The sequence below is a fragment of the Hakea prostrata genome, chromosome 9 (genome assembly GCF_041222555.1).
Source record: "Hakea prostrata isolate BN-2017 chromosome 9, UWA_Hpros_2, whole genome shotgun sequence".
Taxonomy (NCBI): Eukaryota; Viridiplantae; Streptophyta; class Magnoliopsida; order Proteales; family Proteaceae; genus Hakea; species Hakea prostrata.
In genome coordinates this window covers 31,633,120-31,649,738 of record NC_142608.1, presented here as the reverse complement: position 1 = coordinate 31,649,738, position 16,619 = coordinate 31,633,120, and positions in this window count along the sequence as shown.

The window sequence follows — 16,619 nt, the reverse complement described above, 5'->3', positions numbered from 1 at the left end:
AAAGCTTAGTACTTTTCGGATCCATCAGCAATTTGATACGATGCAGTGGACAAATCTTTTCACCAAAGATCTTCCAGTCTACCCAGACTTAGTGAGGTTGTTCTTCAGCAACCTTACATCCGTTCAGGAGGGTCAGAGACAAGGTCCTTTTGAGCTGATCCTAGAGAGTCAAGTTCAAGAGATGCGGATTCAATTTTCTACTAGCACACTGGCAGAGATCTTCTGGGTACCTTACTACCCTCACAAGTGAGTATTGATACCTATAGGAGTAGAGATAGATTCCTTCCTTCTACCTCACGAGCTGCACGAGATTTGTATCACACTTTTGAGAGATGATCAGTGCTATGCTCCAAAGACTAGTGCACAGATGATAGACTCAACTAGAGTCATCGGTCGCATCATGGGCTGTAACATTATCCCGAAGGTGGGGCATCATGAGAGAGTATCAATGGTGGAGGCTCTAGTTATCTACCCCATATACTTTGGTTTTGAGATTGATCTATCCTTCATCATCCAGAACGTCATGCTATCGGTTGTGGAGCATCCGGGTGTACGAAACCTTTGCTTCAGATGTCTTCTCATACTTATCTTCCGGCATTTCGGAATGAGACTGGAGAATACCAAGGTACAGACACAAGATCTGGGCTATGACATCGGGACGAGGACCGTCCATCAGATGTAGCTTAGCCAGGCCGAGAGGTCGAGGGATGAGGATGATGATGAGGAGAATGAGGAGGATGACAAGTCCGATGGTGGTGACTATGGTGCTAGTCCGGATACAGATGACCAGGCAGGAGATGACACCGAGATACATGAGGCAAATCCGGGCCATCATGAGATCCCCACATCATCACATTTTGAGATCGGAGGTCCATCACTCACAATTCCAGAGACTTTGGAGCTATGTGCATAGATGCACTCTATGGCTTCCATCCTAGAGAGGATAGAGTCGAGGCAGGAGAGGATGGAGTCACAGTTGACTCAGGTGGTAGAGGATGTTAGAACACTAAGAGAGCAGAGACAGTAGTCTAGATAGATTGTACTAGGATTTCCTTTTTATGTTTATCAAATGTAATTCATTGTAGAACTTTCCTAGAATTAATGAAGTTCACTTTTGTTTTACCATCCTATTGTGTATTATGCATTTTATTTTGTTGCATTATGTGATGTTTGTTAAATCATACTTATTGTGTATTATTCAAAGATACATTATGCTTCACTTATTAAGTTTCTAATTCTAGTGATCTATTATTCACTTCTAAGAACACTTGAGTCACCTTTGGATTTATGACTTAGAAATGTTCTATCATTGTTTTTGTGGTTAGGATTTTCCTAGAACTGTGGGCTCTGATACCGCTCTGTCACATCCACCCAGCCGATACCCTACCTGGCATACCCGAGTGTGTGATCCACAGCCCCGAAGATCAGTATCGAGGAAATCAACTTCCCACATTCACAATAATATAATCAAGAACAAGACTAAATCAAAGTTGTCAATGTTAATTAGTAAATCAAAGCAAAGTAACGAAATAACATCAGAGTGTAGAAATGATACCAATATATATATATGATCAAAATGTAGAGTGAGGTAGTTCGAAAGTCAAAAGAAGATTATAACCGGTTCCAAAGAAAAGAAAAGAAAGAAAGAAGTAATCAAACTAAGCTAGCGTCTATTCTACTTTATAAAGAATGTCTTCATAAACATAGACTTCAGAAATTAAGCTCGGACGCTCCCACTCCATAGTAGGGCTAATCATGGTACGTTGCATGATCACTCGAGGGATCATCACCGAGATCTTCATAACTGCCAATACCTTGTGTGTAGTATGTTGTGTGTAGTATGCTATTTCATCTTGCACTTCCTCATATTGGCCTTCATACTCACCTATACTTGTAGAATAATCTAACAAAAGATATTTGTACAAAAAAAGTGAGCTCAAGAGAACTCAGCAAGGCAAGTCATTCCATAACAACATAAATTACATGATAATAGATACATAGCATGATGCAATATGATATGAGACAGACAATGCATGTATGAGTCTAACTCTATGTATGATGGTCTCTAAAGGTAGACATGCTTTAAGTCATAGCACCATACTTCTTTGGGAAGGTCATTCATTCTCCCTCAACCATCTTGGTATCCTGGGCTCTGCCAGTGGTAGTTGGGTCTTGCATCCCTCTTGGACATTTCATGGCTGGGGTTTAGGTCACCTCTCTCTCACATCACCATTGGTCTAAGTATTGGCGCATGTTAGGGTAAAGCCTAGCCAAATGCAAGTCATCTACTTGGTTATATCAACTCAGATCCAGATACATCCATTCCTCACCCCGGGCGATCATTTCTAGTATCCTTCACACTAGAGTTAGTATAGTCCCGAACTACGGACTCATCAACCCTATTGGTCATCAAAAAATAATAGATGGGAAGCTCTCATGTCCTCTCATGGGTTGGCTACCGGTCTTGACCGCCCATGAGCCCAAGTCTACTAAATGCAACCCTACCAACGAATGGCCCCCACAATGTGATTCATGTCCTCTCCCAGGTTGGTTACCGGTCTTGAGCGCCCATAGATCCCCCATTGCTACCCTGAGTCGTTCGGTCTCAATACCCTTCCGAATCGGGTCTAATATAACAGGGACATCCTAGCCATACACTACTAGACAACCCTAGGTATGACAACCAATAATCTAGGAAAGTGTCAAAGGGCACCATCGGAAATATCCCATACTATTCCCACTGATGTCCAAGGACAGAAATGCCAAAAGGACATTCCCCAATCCCAAATCATACCTAATCAATCACAATCCCAATTCAGTTATAACTTGCACAACTGATATCACATCATATGAAAGAATACATAATGACAAGATCAATTAAATAAGCAACATACATGAGTAAGTATTCATACATGATCAAGTACCTAAAGGGAATATGAAAATAAGATCCTATTGTACTTACAGTATTCATATCATGATAGAACTACAACATCAGTAGAAAATCTAGGTGATTCCCAATTTAGAACTAGGATTCATGCAATCTATGTTAATATGGTAACAACTATCCTTACCTTAAATAGATTTGAAGATATTCCGGACGGACAAGAGGATGGATCCAAAGTTAGCAACAAACCCTAGATAAGTATCATACAATCATTAGGAAGCAGTCCTAAAAGAATAAGCATCAAACGAATCGAAACGGATGAAGAAATCCCATTCTGTCATGCTAGGAAGATTGGCTGGGTGGATTGGTCCAATCGACCCAGGCACTCGACCAAGTGAACAGTACGCATCCAAAATCTGGTTTTTTATCCGAAACCTATTCCACATAATCCGGAATGCTACGAAACTTGAAGAGAATATCTAACACAGTAACCTAAGACTATCTAGCATAGATTAGACATCAAACGATGATAAAAACCAATACTTACTAATTTAGAATCATACTTTCTAATTTGGTAGAAAACATAGTTTTCAATGAAAACACACTATGAATTCAAGATAAGAACTAGAGTTGATGAGATCTCATTCTAGTAGATTAACACAGTAAATCAAGAGTATGAACAATCATGAAGATACATCTATAATGCTAGAGAAATCATTATAAGAGTATGATCATAGATTCCTGAAGAAAACATAAGAATCATGGTGAGATTGAATACGAAGATCATGGCATGAAAGAATGAATAGAGATTGTAGAAGAGATGATTACAAGGATGCAGCATCTTCTTCCTAATCTCAGTATAGAGGATAAATCATATTAAGAGTAGATCAATACCATACAAGAGTGATTACTAACCTTTGATTGAAGCACAAGAGAGGAAACTTGAAAGTTGCAAGAGTTGATCTTCTTCCACTGTAAAACCCAGCCCTAACCTTGACCCGGAAACCTTGTTATTTGTAGGTCCAGTGACCCGAAGTAAAGTAAGAAGTCAGCTTTGGGCCATCCCAGTGGAGGACTTGGTGTCTAGCTTTGAATCCATGAGAGTTGATGATGAAGTTCTATTTATGGAAACTGAATCTTGATGAAGATCGGATTAGTTGATGGACTTGGAGTGCTCTCTATCATGGTTTGAAGGCATTTCTACCTATTAGGTAAGTCACTTGTTATGTGTGCAAAACCCCTTTAGGATTGGATTTGATCTGGGTCTTCAATTCCCTGTTTTGGTATTGCTGTCAGCATTGGTCGACTGATTGGTCGACTGGACTAGTCGACCAATCCACTTGACCAATGAGTGCTGTCTTTGGCAATTAGGTCTTGCTTGCTCTATTTAAGTCCAATCTCGAGTCTACTTCATATTTGCTGCCTCCAAACTCTTTGGAACGAACCAAAGACCTCTGCAAGTCATCTCCCTTGCATCCTTGGTGATTTTCTTGACGGATCTTCGTCGAAACTCTTCCTTTTGCATCAAAGGTATGTCTACACTCTCTTCTTCTCCTCCATCTCTGTTTTTCTTTCCTTTTTGAGTTGAGACAGTAGGGGAGATGCTGCATTCTCTGTTGCAAACATCTCTGGACTTGTCTCTCATGATCATCCTAAGGATTAATGGCTAGAACAATGATCTTAACTATGATCATTGCAAGCTTTTGAAGGAATCATGATCAAACCATGATCTAGTCTCTGTTTAACTTCTGATTTGGATTCTGATCTCCTTGGATCTTCTACATTGATCATGTTAGTAGTCAATTGCTGTGTTTTCTTTTCATGATCCATGATCTATCAATCTCTAGTTGTTCCTCTTCTACCATACCATGTTTTCTTCATGAATCATGATAGTTACATGTATGGTAGGTTTTGTTTCCTTATTTAGATTTATGCTTTTAAGCCTATTTCCTTGAAGATCTAAGTATGCTTTTCATGATACCTTTACCTGAAGCAATGATCCATTCTTCTATTGTTCTTGTTTTTGATTTCTATCTTGAATTCTTCAAGATCCATGGTTGATCTAATTATGGTAACTTTTTGTTTCCTAATTTGGATCTTGATGGCTTGATTGGATTAGTGTTTTGAGGTCCCCTATATGTTAGGATACTACTAATGTAGTTTACCCCTTGATTAGTACCCTTTTGAACCACCAAATTCGGATTTTATATCTTAAAACTCTGTTTTTTTAGGCTACTGTCTGCATTGGTCGACTGGACCAGTCGACCAATCCACTCGACCAATGAGTACAGCAACTCCAGAATTGGTCTGTGTTGGATGTTTTGGTATCTTTTCTGTTAGGGGTCTTTCCTAATATGTTGTATACACTTGTTTAGGACCTTCTTCTCAAGTTTGCCAAGATCTTACTTGATTTCTTAGGATTCCTTTGCAAGTTATAAAAGGTAAGGATGGTTACTTCTTTAACAACATAAATTGCATACCTTAGTTTCTATATTAGAATCTTGTTAAGTTATTTCTTTAATTAGATTCTTATGATGTTATACTACTGTGGTACTATCTTGATATCAGTAGCATTACTTAATCATATTGAATTGACTCATGTATGATTTACTTACCAATTATATACAAAGTGATTGTAATTATTGATTTCTTTCCATATATGAAGTTACCATATATGTGATGATATGAATTGATGCATGTGTATGCTTAAGTATGGTTTGGAAAGGAGAGGTGTCCTTTTGACACTTCTGTCCTTGGACTACTACGGGAATATTATGGGATGTTTCTGGAGATGCCCTCTGGACACCTTCCTAAAGTGTTGGATGACATATCTAGGACTGTCTAGTAGTGTTTGGCTAGGATGTCCCGTTATGTCAGACCCTAATCGGAGGGGTATTGAGACCCGAACGACCCGTGGTAGCAATGGGGATTCATGGGCGCTCAAGACCGGTAACCAACCCGTGAGAGGACAGGAATCACATTGTGGGGGCCATTTATTGGTAGGGTTGCATATGGTTAGACTTGGGCTCACGGGCGCTCAAGACCGGTAACCAACCCGTGAGAGGACGTGAGAGCTTCCCGTTTACCATATGTGGATGATCAATAGGGTTGATGAGTCCGTAGTCAGGGACTATGAGGACTCTAGTGTGAAGGATACCGGAAAGGATCATCAGGGATGAGGAATGGACGTATCTGGATCTGACTTGATGTAACTAAGTAGAAGACTTGCATTTGGCTAGGCTTTACCCTGACATGCGCCGGTACTTAGACCAATGGTGATGTGAGAGAGTGGTGACCTATACCCCCAGCCATGGAATGTCCCGAGGGATGCCGGACCCATTACCAACTGATGATGAGCAATTGAGACCTTCCTAAAGAAGTACGGTGCTATGACTTAAAGCATGTCTGCCAATAGAGACCAGCATACATAGAGTTAGATTCATTCATTCATTGCTTGTCTCATACCATATTGCATTTATGTTTGTTCTGAAATCCTGCCATTTATGTTATTATGGATTTAATCGCCTTACTTGAGTTTCTTTGAAACTCATTCCTTTATTGTACAATGTTTGTTAGACTATTCTCGCAGTACTGAATATTATGACGGTCCCTATGAAGAAGCGCAAGGCGAAGAGGCATATCTCCGGGGAAGGTGATTGCGGTTACAACAATTACACTGAAGATCCCGCAAGTGGTTATGCTCCGTACGATGCTTAGTCCGACCATTGAGTGGAAGCGCCCTTGTGCCGTTTATGAGATTTATTCTTATAGGGATGTTGTCTATAAAGTGGAGAACAATTTAGTTACCCATTGTACTTGCTACTGGGATTAGATTTTGTCTAGCTTATTCTCTTTTAGAACTACTTTTCCGCTGGTTGTAGAGTGGGATTTTGCCTCACTTTACTTATATGTTTTGACACTCTGATTATATCTAGTACTCTGATTTATATATGATTCATTCTTTCCTTATTGAATCTATGGTTTATCTTCCGCACTTTTATTATTATTGTTCATGATTATGTTATTGTTTATGTGGGAGGTTGATTACTCGATACCTGATCTTCGGGCTGTGGATCACACTCTCGGGTATGCCAGATAGGGTACCGGCTGGGAGGATGTGACAGCACAATCTCTTGTTATTTTTGCAATCGGGGTTCTTTGACACCATACTCCCCTTGTACTTGATTAACAATAAGCTGTGAGTCACTAAAAATAGTTACCTCTGCTATCGCCAATGCTTTTGACAAACGAAGTCCAGCTATTAGAGCCTCGTACTCTGCTTCATTGTTACTTGCTTCGAACGCGAATCTTAATGCATACCGAATAATAAAACCTGCTGGACTTTTCAAAAGAATTCCAGCCCCTGCTCTTTGCTTATTACTCGAGCCATCCACGTATACCTCCCACATGGTCGGAATAGTGGGTTCGACAATTTCCTCAATTGGTGCAGTAGTCTCTACTACGAAGTCGGCCAATGCTTGGGGCTTAATTGTCGTTCGAGGCTTAAAGCTTACTTGGAATTTGCTTAGCTCGACCGACCATCCTTCCATTCTTCCAGACAAATCAGGTTTACGAAGAACTTTACAAAGGGGAAAAGTAGTAAATACCTCGATTGGATGAGCCTGAAAGTATGGCCGTAGTTTTCTGGCTGCTATCATAAGAGCCAAGGCCTGCTTTTCGATCTGAGAGTACCGTGTTTCTGCGTCGAGTAATACGTGCTCACATAATAGATTGGCCACTGCTTTTTGTCTTTTTCCCGAACGAGTACCGTGCTTACTACCGAGGGGGATGTTGCTAAATATAGTTGCAAAATTTCTCCCTTTTCTGGTCGAGACAGTAGCGGTGGTCTTCCCAGTGTTTCCTTTAGATCTTTGAACGCCTTTTAACATTCTTCAATCCATTTCGCCTCCTTACTGCCCCTCAAATCTTTGAGTGATTTGAAAAAAGGTAGGCACTTTTCTCCCGACTGTGAGATGAACCGGTTTAACGCAGCTACTCTTCCCATTAAGCATAGCACATCTCGAACAGTCTTGGGCGCTTCCATATCTATCAAAGCCTCTATTTTAGCCGAATTAGCCTCAATACCTCTTTGTGATACCATAAAGCCCAAGAACTTGCCCGACGAGACTTCAAAGGTGCACTTTTTCGGATTCAGCTTCATTTGGTATTTCCGCAATACTGAAAATACCTCCGCTAAATCCTCAATGTGTTTTGTCCTCGCAGTGCTCTTCACCAACATATCATCAACATATGCTTCCACGTTCTTCCCGATCAAGTCTTTAAAAATTTTGTTGACAGCCCTCTGATAAGTAGCCTGCATTTTTCAAGCCGAACGGCATGACTTTGTAGTAAAAGCTTTCGCGATCTGTCATGAAAGCAATAAACTTTTCATCCTCCTTGTTCATGAGGATCTGGTTGTATCCTGAGTACGCATCCATGAAATTCAATGTTTCATATTCTGCTGTGGCATCTATCAACAGATCTATCCTGGGCAATGGATAACAATCTTTTGGGCAAGCCTTGTTGAGATCTATGTAATCTATACACATTCTCCACTTTTCATTTGCCTTCTTGACTATCACCACGTTGGCCAACTAGACTGGGCATTCTATAGGTTCAATGAAACCAAAGTTCTTTAATTTCTCAACCTCACCCCGAACGGCTTCATACTTTTCTATGGAGAAATTTCTCCTCTTTTGAATTATCGGTTTTACCTTTGGATCTATCCAAAGTTTATGTTCTGCAACCTGCCGATTAATTCCCGGCATATCCTCTGCAGACCACGCGAACACATTGCTATTTTGCTGAAGAAAAGACTTCAGCTCCTTCTTGAATTCTTCCAGCTGCTCAGTCCCGATATAAGTAATTCTTTTTTCGTTATTGGAATACAGTTGAATTTGTCCCAACTTCTCAACTGGCTCGGGCCTTTGCATCTTTGCCTCGTCCCAATCATCTTGTACTTCTATTGGTAACACAGTTACCTTCCTCGGGCCCTCCTTATCCTTCAAATATGCTATATAGCATTGTCGAGAGATTCTTTGGTCAGATGAAACCTGACCAATTCCCATTTATGTCGGGAATTTTATTTTCAGGTGCTTTGTTGAAACTATAGCACCTAACTTTGATATGGATGGCCTTCCAAGAATGACGTTATAAGCCGGAAGTTCTCGAACCACCAAAAAGTTTACCCGAACAGTAGCCTCTTTGGGGAAGCTTCCAATCGACAGATCTAGCTGTACCGATCCTTCTGCTATTGCGGATGATCCCGCAAAGCCATATAAGTGTGTGGATGACGGCTCCATCAAGTCTTCATCCACTTTAAGCTTTTGATAAGCTACATAAGATAAAAGGTCTGCAACAGACCCGGTGTCAACTAACACTCTATGCACCTCTTGGCGTGCGATCTCTACCTTGATGACTATGGCATCATCATGAGGTAAACATACGCCTCTTTCATCTTCCTCGTCGAAGGTGATCGAACCCTCACCATTCGGCCTTTTCCACTTCTGTGTTTCTCTGGTTCCAACAAACTTGGATTGGGCTTTCAGCTTCCGGAGTGACTCAAGTTCGGGACCTCCAAATATTGTTAGTATGGGTGACCGAGTGGCATCGATCACTTCCTTACCTTTCTTAGATTTAGGAGCCTCCGTTGGTTGTTTTGGACTAACCGAACGTTCCCTTTTGTTACCTGTGTCTCGCGGTTCCGCTCGTCTTCCTCTGACGAAATTGGACAAGTGTCCCTGAGATATCAATCTTTCAATATCCACCTTTAAATGTCTGCAATCATTGGTATAGTGATCGTAATCCTTGTGGAAACGGCAATACCTTTCTCTATCCTGCTCCCCAGGCTTCGTGGGAAGCTTTGGAGGCCATTTCAAAATATTCTATCTTTTGATAATATTTAAAATATCAACCAGAGGAGTATTTAATGGAGTATACTCACTTTTTTCTGGAGATCTTTACCGCCATGCCTGGTGAGGGTTTCCAACTCGATCACGAACATTCTCCTTCGGCCTTTGTTTGTTCTCAGGGGCCTTTTGTTCTTTTGTAGAGGCTTTATTGTCCCCCTGGCGTGCATCCAAGATCTCCGTCACCTCTGCCTGTTTCTGACACCTTTGCACCAGTTCCACGTAAATGGTAGGCATGTCTTGGAGTAGTAACTCCAACAGCCGTATGTTAGTGAATCCAGTGAACAAAGCAGTTTTAGCTACCCGTTCATCTAGATTCTCTATCTCCATTGTGATCCGGTTAAATCTTTTCAGATATTCCCGAATCGATTCACTTTTCCCTTGTCTGATAGTGAATAGGGTCTCCTCGGTCCTTTTGATTTGGATTCCACTTTGGAATCGTCCTATGAATTTGCGCGCCAACTCTTCAAAATCTACGATCCTTCCCGACGGGAGATTCGAAAACCATTTTTGTGCTGCTCCAGTCAAGGATGAACCGAAAACCCTGCAAAGGATTTCATCAGAATTACCCACGCATAGTCTGCTGGTAGTAACTGATATGAGCGATGGGGTCTCCCGAACCATCGAAAGTGGAAAAGGTTGGCAAACGGAAATTGTGAGGAAATTGATATCCGACTATGGGCTCGACAAATGGAATTTTTCGAATAATCGAATAGATATCATCAGTTATTCTCCCTCTCGTTGCCAATTGTTCGAGTTTTTGATTAATATTGGCCAATTCTTGTCCAATATGCGCTGATCGATCTCCAACGACACGATCATTCTCCCGAACCGCACACCTGATAGTTGGTGAGTGAGTTTATACTCTTGCACCCAACCTCGTATTTGAATCGGTTGTGCTTCCTTGCAGTCCTTCAAATCGATCATCTCTCCTAGGGAGTTCTCTAGTTCTCCTAGGTTCTCTTTCTCGCCTCCAGTCGCCTTCTCGAAAATTCTAACCGACAATTTGGTCATCGATCAATCTTTGCTCCCTTTGAAATGCTCGCCTTCCTGCATCACATTGATTAGGTGCTTGTGGGGCCACCACCTGCCTGGTCAAAGTATGGAGCGTCTGACTCACCTCCAATAACTGGAGTTTCAGTTGATTTAGTTGATACTGGAGTGGATCTGGAGGATTATTACCTCCCTGACCACCATCTTCCAGCACTTCAAGGGGTCGACTTCCCTCAGGGATATCTGGATTATTTGATCCGGAAATTTGAACGCGAGCATCTCGATAGGCCGCAGCAGCCGCTGCCGATGATCTAGTAACCATGGCTTTCTAAAGCGTTTCCCACAGACGCCGCCAAATGATGCGTCCAAAATCTGCTCAACCCTTAGATATCCTGCGTATGACCTGCAAAAATGAACGTCAGATGTGGCCTGACCGTTGGGAACGGGAGTCCACCTCCGAAGGCTAAGTCAATTGATGAACTTAATCACAAACGGCTCTGCTTGAGTACAGAGCTAAGGATTGAATAATGAGAATACGATTCAGATTGTATCTGTCTCTCTCTACCTTGTGGGTAGGTGATATATTATATAGAGTGTACCTTCGAATCTCCTTCATTGGATGTATTTGAGCCTTCTTCAGATAGCCGTCTGATCTTAACGGATAGATCCGTTGAGTGATAGATCCGTACTGTTGGTGCTATTTCTGCTGATCGCCTCGAACCGTAGTTTTCCACACCGAACTCCTCAGATTTGATTCGATCTGGTTTGCTCTTTGATCGATCAACCTCTCACTCCTGAAAGAGACAGAATCACAGTAAGAAACGGAGCCGATCTTCTTGATCGGCGTCTCGTCTCCGACGATCTAGTCAATATGATGTCGATGGTCTTTCCGAGCTCTCTGGAGCTCCTTAAAATGCTAGTAATGGAATTCAATCAGAGTGAGCTTAGAGTTTTGGTTGATCCAGAGACTTACCTTCTTTCGGATCTTCCCTCGCTTTTATACTTGTTTTCCCGCTTATAATCACTTTTTCAATCATAGCCGTCGGATCATCGCTCCTCTTTGGACGTCGCTAATCATCCTTCTTTATCTCTCAATCGAACCCAATTAAGATCGGTTTGACCGGTATGAACCTTCAACGGATATATTAGTTACAACATAAGCCCCCAAGCCTGCTGATCAGGTTGAACCTAAATGAGACTCTAATCAGCAGGTTTTATCATTTTCATCAAAATCATACAGTATTCCTTGTCCAGATATTACGCCTTTTCCCCAGGTAATCCTCGATTTCTTCAAAACCTTGATGGCGAGTCATCATATCATCATTATCTTGAAAATCGATTTACGACCATGCCCCTTATGAAATTATGTCTTTTGATTTGGTTGGAGTCATATTACTGTATTCAGCCCCCAAATTATCTCAAAACCAGCCGCCATCACTTTCCTGTCAGACTTTTTATGAATTTTCAAATATAACTTTCCAACTTCCTTAACGTTACCACCGCTTGATCACTAATTTTGTCTTTTTCCCATGCATTACCATCATATTGTTCCCTTGCCTTTTCACTCATCATCCTCATTCTTTTCAACTGCTGTTTTCATACGTTAGCCAATTGATCCCACGTGTCGGTTACGAAAGGTAATGACCATTGATTTTGGACCATCGTGCATTTCCCCCTTCTTTCAAGAAATCTTCTCTCATTCTTTATATATATATCAGTCAACTGTCACCTGTTCCTTTCCGTACTCTGCTCTTCTTCTTCGCGAACATCAAACATACTACTATTTCCTTTATCACTCCTTTTCAGATTTTACCTCTCCAGTTTTCTTCTTCTTCCTTTCTTGTCTCCGCCATGGATCCTGCTTCCAATCCTTCAGTACCCAGTACCTCTGCTCAACCTGATATACCTCCAAGCAGCGAGCAAATGAAAGACATGTCTGGTGCTTCCTCCTCTCAGCATAATCCTTCAGATCAAACACTAAACCCTCATCCGTATGCTCACGATGAAGCCATTCTTATTTATACTCCTGTCAACATGTCCAGAGAAAAAATGGACCCAAAGCATGCTGGTCCCGAGTGGTATCCCACCAAAATAAAGAAGTCCCATCTGGATTCTTATTTGGAAAGTTACCATTTTCCTTCCGATGCTAGAATATGGGTTCCTGACTCCTCCGACCGTCCCTACTTAGTTGATCCAGGTGTTATCACCATTTACCTTGATCACCTTGATTCAGGTTTTAGAATCCCCTTGATTCCCATAGTTCAATCCTTATTGGACTATTATCATGTCTGCCCTTCTCAACTTACTCCAAATAGTTGGAGACTAGTTTACTGTTTTTTTGCGTTTATTCTTCAGATGAATCGTATCCCATCTGTTGACCTTTTCAGAAATTATTACACCTTGAAAGTATCCCGCGAACGCGGATACCTTCATTTTGCTAGAAGAACCTGCATTGTGAGTGAACTGGGAAGAGAATCCAAAATTTTCATTGATTCCTCCATTCCCCATGACAACAAGCAATGGCGGGAAAAGTACTTCTTTTGTGCCATTCCAAATCCAAACTTTCGGTCTCGATGGTGCTTACATTCCTTGGAATCCTTATCTCCTATGAAAGTGCGTCCTAAACTTTCTGAATATGACCGGATAACCTGGAGTATGATTCCCACTGGAACTCCAATAGATGCAGCCAAGTTGAAGATAGATGCAGGTCTCATTAGTCACGGCTCTTTTCCAGGTAAAGATAATAACAACTGTATACCTTTCTTTCTTTTTTCCCCTTATTTTCTCTCCTTTTGTAATCCTTACTCATTATCATATACTTTTATCATCAGAAGTAATTGCTCGTCCAGTCCCTAGTGTTGCTAATCTCCGAAGAATTGTTTCAGAAGAAAAGAAATCCGATTCTAGGGTTACCAAACCCTCCAAGAAAAGGAAACACACTGCCTGTCATCCTTCAAAAAGAAAAACCATTGAAAAAGATTCCCCTGATCAGGAGAAAACCATTCCGGCTCCAGAAGATGCCGTCAGAGAAGATACCGATGTGCAAATTGTGAAAACTGTTGCAAGTAAGACCCCTGGTCCCAAGACGAGAACCTCCGTAACCTCCAATACACCGAGATGCGAGACTTAGGTCTACGAGGTCCGGGTTCGACCGGGGCTCGTCTAGTTCAAAGAAGAAGAAGAGAAGAAAAGAAATTCATACTGCTCCCACAGAAGTTCCCACTGTTGAAGATAGTCCACATGAAGAAATTCCTGCTGCCACCGAGGCTGATGTTGAGAAAAATAGAGAAAATTTACTGTTACACACATCAGCCAATTTACCTCACGATACTCCCATCTTCCCAGAAAAGATGGTTGAGGATGAAGATCAAGGTAAGGATTTGTTTGACTATTCTTCTGATCATCTGAAGAGAATTGCTGAAGACATATTAATACATGCTGCAGGTGGTATTATTGAGGAAATAGCTAACCAATTATGTGATGAAAATGCTAATGTTCCTGTCTCTCCCTTGGATGTTGTTGCCGAGGACCATGTGAATGAAATTTCCGTTTCCGTTCTACCTTTATCCACCCCTGTGTTGGATGTTGTTGCCCCAGATACTGATGTTCCCCCTTTTGAGAAAAGTGATCAAGATGCTCCTCCCTTGGAGGAAAATAACCAGAATATTTCCCAGGAAATTCATGAAGTAGCTCTAGAAGAGAATAATCCTGCCCCACCTGAAGCTCTCATGGTAATTGACCCTCAAAATGGTCATGAAAACCAAGAAAATATCATCATGCAGACTGGTTCAAATGATGCTGCTGTAAATGTAAATCCTGAGAATATTCTTGAGATAGTTGACCTCCAACCAGCCCCTGACCAGGTTGATGATACCATGAGCAATGCTGACTCCGGGAATCCTTTCCACCCTGAGTGGTTTTTAAAAGAAAATCATACGGCCAGCCGTAACTGGGAGGCTACTAGAGAGTGGGGCACAAAAGGCAGAATCCCCTGCGACAAGAGGAATACTGCACGAATGTCTGATTCTGACCTTTATTCTCATGGGTGGGGGTAAGAAATAGACATTTTTCCCTTTCTTCTATTTAGAATTAATTTACTATTGATCTGATTACTTATATTGTTTTTAATGTGTATATATATATATTGATTGATCAACAGATGTTTTGGGGCTGCCTTCAATGCATTTTCTGAAGTATTGGAGAGAGAAAAAACTTTGTCTCAGGAAAATGATGAACTGATCAAAAAGAATTCGAATTGGTCAATGAGGTACAAGATCTTCGAAGAAAATTGGGATCTTTAGAGAGAAAATTAACAGCTGCTGAGTTTAGAGAGATTGATTTGATGAATGATCTTGATAGCTTACACACTGATTATGAAATTTTCTCTGACCATTGTGCTGAATTGTAGGAAGAAGTTTCTATGTTGAGAGAAGCCGTTTTGAATTATAGGAATGAGCTTTTTCAGCTCGAAATGTTAAAGAATGATGCCCTTGACAGGGCTAGGATTGCCACAGATGAAAGAGAAGATTTTAAAGGAAGGCTAACTAGAGCCTTGGTCTGGTCACAAAGTATTGAGAAAGAAAAGAATGAACTCCAGGAAAAGTTCAATGAGATTGAAAAGCTAAATACAACTTTAGAGTTGGCTCAAGAATATCATGTGAAAGCTTTCAGTTCAATTTTGTTGGAGAAGTCTGCTTTAGAGGATAAAAATAATGATTTGGGGTTGAGACTTAATGAAATAATAGCAGAAAAGGATAATCTCGATGCTTCCTTTAGTTTGGTTTCTAAAGAGAAAGAAAGTCTTCATGCTCTCCTGGATGAAACTTTAAAATTCAAAACTTTACTGCATGAAGATTTAGAAGCAGAGAGGAGACAGTTTGAAGTTGAGAAGAAAAGAATACAAAGTGAAAGCCAGATAGTCTTAAATTCAGTTACCTCTTCAATGAAGGAAGTTGGAGATAATCCAACTTTCCTCGGATTTTGCAAGAATATGGTAAAGGATTGCTCTAATCAAATCTTTTTAGAATTCCTTAAGATTCATCCTGGTTTAGATTTCAAACTGTTATCCCCAGAATTTCTCCCTTCCAGAACCTTTTTTGATCTTAGGAACTTGAAATATCCCAACTCTGATTACTCATCAGAAGATAATTCTAACAATGATATGAGTGACTCCTCCAGTTCTGGCCAAGATCATTCTGCCAGTGGTTCAGATGACAATGATGATGATAACTTACCTGCTCAAGGAGATGAAAAGACTGCTGCTGATGATATTGTTGATGTTGATCCATCTGGTAATGCTACAGATGTTGATCCATCTACAAAACCACAAATTTGAAGAACATACCCTTTTTGTTTTATGAACTTACCTTTTTCTTCCTTGTTTACCTCTTTTGCATATGAGGTTTTTTAACTCGTCAAACTTTTATATGAATGAAATTTTCTTCCTTTCTTCTGCTCTTTTTAGCTTTGATAGAATAGTATCTTTCGTAATGTTGACTATCATCTGATCAGATACCTTGAGATGTTGATTTATAGATAACCTTTGAACTTCGATTAATAGTCCTCGATGTAACCTGATCCTTGAATTATTTTATTGATTAATTTCGTTGTACTCGATCCGAATGCTGCCTTAGAAAGATGGCTACTGGAGCCTGACTTCGGAAAGTCGGGATCATTCCTCGGAAGGAACAGTCCGGGATCACCCTTGTGAAAGGAATGATCCATGATTAGCTTAGCATGACCTAGCTACTTGAGCCTGACTTACGTAAAGTCGGGACCACCCTCGGAAGGAATGATCCGTGATCGCCTTGGAAAGCATGACCAGGCCTCGGAAG